We start from the raw sequence: 3,857 nt of genomic DNA, 5'->3' as shown, positions 1-3,857 counted from the left end.
TCTTGAATTCACTTAGAGAATGGCAGTCCTCATATACCCTCTTGCAAATAGCTGATAGAATTTAAAGTACAGTCCCACAAATCTTTATTAGCAATTGTAAAATACAAAATGTCTTGTAATCTTAATGTTTGGAGTTTAATTTAGACTGCAAAGTTCATTTGACAGCAAAATCTAACCTGTATTAAATTGAGGCTACAGTTTACTCTTTTTTTATACCAGCTTACATGAATATGCAAAGGGATGACTGATTACTGGATGTTGTCCTTCTGTTTCATTCAAAAGAAATACATAAAAATGTAGAAGCTTCGCAGTTTACATGTAATTGGAACAGCGTAGATAGAAAACAAAGTACAGCAGTTATTGTATCATTTGCCCTATGGTGCTCAGCACAGGAACAGTGTGGATACACAGTGCAGTAGAGTTCGTGGTGAGGGAGAGAGTTTGGTTTGGCCACCCTGATATTCTTAAGGCCAAGAGTTTTTGACCAAAGACAGCCCTACCATATATGTGCTTGGTTTGAGGAATCAAGGAATATGGGTGGGAGGAGCCCTTGCTTTGTTCCTACACGCACTGCTAACCCAGTCACACACCTCTTACTTGGTCTTACTGAATACTAAAACAACGTTCAAACAAACCAAAACAAACAAAAAAGGCATTTGATGTTTCTGTGTAATTTTATTTAGAAAGAGAACAAAACTTGAGAAAGGATTGTAAAGGCAAACTTTATTTTAAGAACATGAATAGATGCTATTGTAACTGATAATCTTTCCAAGAAGAAAGATCCCAAGATCCAATAGAAACTGTGCAGAAATCTCAGGTGTCCTAGACTCTGAAATCCACCGACGATGCAGCCTGGAGAGTGGGGAGAACCAAGAAAAAATTCTTCTCCAGGTGGGAGGAGAAAGCTGGGGGCAACATTCTTGCACGTGGGACTGCAAAGGGTATGGCTCCCAAATATCCAAGAGGGGTCTTACCTGGCACCAGTCTGCTCTTTTCGCCCTGCAGCCTAGCTAAGCGAGGCAGCGTTGGGTAGACTTGGCATATGTCTTGCAACTCCGCGACACGCAAAGAGCTTCTGGGGGTACCACCAGCAGTGCTAGGACCCCAAAACGAGCGAAATGGCTAAGGAGAAGCTGCGGGCTCGACCCACCAGCTGTGCTGCCACTGAGATCAAATCTGTTTGGACTGACGAGCGGTGCTGCGACTCAGAAACGGCGGTCTGAGGAAGCGAGGCACTGGGACACACCCACTGCCAACACTGAACAACCAGCGGCGTACCCAGCGGCAACCTGCTTTTTGGGATAATTAAGGTATTGGCACTAGAAAACTACTGTCGACGAGAAACATCGGGACTTGGAGGAACGATTGGCGCTTCTGCGGAGAAAGGGCCTACTCAGTGAAATACTCGCCGCGACGGGGAAATGGCGGCCACGCCCTGACAGCGGTCTGTGCTGAGAGGCCGCCTCGGTGCAAATCACGATGCTGCGATCGTGCAACAGCCACCCTGGGGAAAGTAGCGGTGCTAGAGCAGGGAAAGTGATCCACAAAGAACCTGCGAGTGTTGTGAACGGCAAACGTTCTGTCAGTGCCCCGAAGGGTGGAACGACTGAGAAACTGCAGGGCCGGCGCTGCTGGCGAAAGTGCGGATGCGAAAGCGCTGGCTCGCGCAGGAGCGGGGCCGCCGCGCCGAGACCCGGGTGTCGGAGACGGCACGTTAGCGCGAAGATGAGTGGTGACCCCCGAAAATCAGTAGAAGCAGCAAAAACATTTAAACGAAGAAATAATATAAGCAATGAAACTCGAAAAAGCAAACAGAAATGGAAGCAAAATACACTGATAACCCCGTTCCCAAAACAAGGCACACCAAAAATATTTTTTAAAAAAATATTAATAAAAGAAACACACAGAGAACCCTACAAAGAAGAAATTGCAAACGCTGTTGAATGCCGTGATCCTACGATTATAATATTTCTGTCAGAACTAAACCGGTGCTTCTTGCGCCCAATTCAAAATTTCCTAGGATTAAGAACAAAGAGTCATGGCTAAACTGGTATTTGCCACAGGTAGAAAATTCCAGTAGCCTGTATACCCCCACTTCTACTTGAGTATAAATCACAAACAGCCAGGGAGAGACTCGCTATTGCGAAAGCAAACTTGGTATGACTAAGAAATTCCAGGCACTGCTAAACTGGTGTTTTAAAAATCGCATTTGCCAGTACCCAGGTTTCTAACGAGAGTTAAAAAATCACACGTATAGCTAAAATGGGGGTTACTATTGCGAAACCGGAACTTGCTACGCTAAGAAATCGCTAAAGCCACACTCGCTCCGAGTAAGAAATCGTCATCGCACGGTTAAACCGTGACTTGCTACGGCCCCTGACTTCCTACCACTAAGAAATCACAGGCAGGGTTAAACTGGCGCTTGTCTAAGTCGGGACTGTGGCAGAGACATCAACGCACTATTATTCCCCTCCGCGGGTGGACAAGAGAGAGAAATCCCAGGCAGCGCTAAATCGAAACCAAGAAATTGATGAGGCGGCAAAACCGCGGGGTCCAGCGACAGACACGCAGCCGGTACAGGTAACAAGACCCGATTCTGGAGACCAAGAGAGATCCGACCCGGCGTCGCGGTCGGTGCTGGGAGAGAGAAAGCGCCGGCAAAGCTCTACCCCAGTGGGGCTCCTGGGACGCGGCGGGCTCGACCCTCCCCGCGGCGCTGCCACCAGGAAGCACCCGGCTCCGGGCAACGAGGGAACTGCCCCGTCCGGGCGGGGTAAGCAGCGGTGCTGCCACCCAGAAAATTCAGACACCGAACTACCAGCTGTGCTCAGACCCAGAGGAATCGGCTCCGAGAAACGGTACTGGGAGCCTCCAAGCGATGCCAACTAGCGGCGCTGCTAGGAACGAACATCCGTTCTGGCGCAATCAACGGCGCCGTCACCGAGAAACCTTCGACCGTGAGAAACCAGAGGTTCTGGGGCTGAGAGAAACGGTGCAAATTCGCGCGTTGACAGAAAAAACACCGTTTGGGCGCTTCCGGCCAAAGAGCTAAGGCGGACTCTGGTTACTGCGACCGTGAAGCTGCGGCAGAAGCGGTCCCAGAACGAGTAGGCGACCGCAGGGCACCGTCAGAAACCTTTGCGCTGGGCTCAGCAGGCGAAAGTGCTAACGGGAAACAGCCAACTCGGTTTACCTATCGGTGCTTCAAGTGGCCGGCAGATTCGAGAAAGTAGCGGGACCGGGACCCAGCGAGAGCCCGCGCGCGGAAAATTGCTTACCGAGGCAAATATCGCTTCTGGCTCGACAAAGGGTGCTGCTGGTGAACATCTGCCGGCTCTGAGAAACGAGCCGCCGTCAGTGAGAAACCCTCGGCACCGAGAAGGGAGCGGTGCCGCGACAGATGTGCTGCTAGTGAAAATGTGCTGCGGGCACTGCTCACCCCATCCCCAAAGCAGTCCCCTCCGGCTTAGAAAATCTTTATTTTTCGTAGCAAAGTCAGGATCCCTAGTTACTAAAGACCCCAGCAACCTACCCATTGCGTTGCGCATAAGGAAAGCAGGCGGAGCGGGACGAGGACGGGGCGGATTGGGCTGGTCCAGGAACAAAGTAAAACCCGCCTCGGCCGCGAGCGGCTTCCCACTGCAGGAAATATCCCTTGCAATGGCCATGGCTGGACCCTTCATCGCCACTCCTCCGTCCCAGCCCTTCTTCCTGTCCAGAGCCCTCAGGGCTCCTACCGCCGGGGGTGACACCCATATCACTCCAGATCTTGAGACTCTCCGTCCAAGATCTCCCGGAAGAATGAAAGGCACAGCGTCTTCTGACTGCGGCTTCAGGCCTCTTATGCCTGTCTGGTA

The 3,857-nt window shown here is 50.9% G+C and overlaps 1 long non-coding RNA gene across 1 annotated transcript; it reads right to left on the bottom strand.

Moving 5' to 3' along the window:
• Positions 1–706: 706 nt before the first annotated feature.
• LOC123648212 lies at positions 707–3,137 on the bottom strand. The gene is made up of 2 exons (XR_006738524.1): positions 975–3,137; positions 707–852 (listed from the first exon to the last, which is right to left on the bottom strand). It is a non-coding gene; the product is annotated as an uncharacterized LOC123648212 (long non-coding RNA).
• Between the last annotated feature and the right edge of the window lie 720 nt (positions 3,138–3,857).

The sequence above is a fragment of the Lemur catta genome, chromosome 12 (genome assembly GCF_020740605.2).
Source record: "Lemur catta isolate mLemCat1 chromosome 12, mLemCat1.pri, whole genome shotgun sequence".
Taxonomy (NCBI): domain Eukaryota; kingdom Metazoa; phylum Chordata; class Mammalia; order Primates; family Lemuridae; genus Lemur; species Lemur catta.
This window is presented reverse-complemented; position numbering and strand designations above follow the sequence as displayed.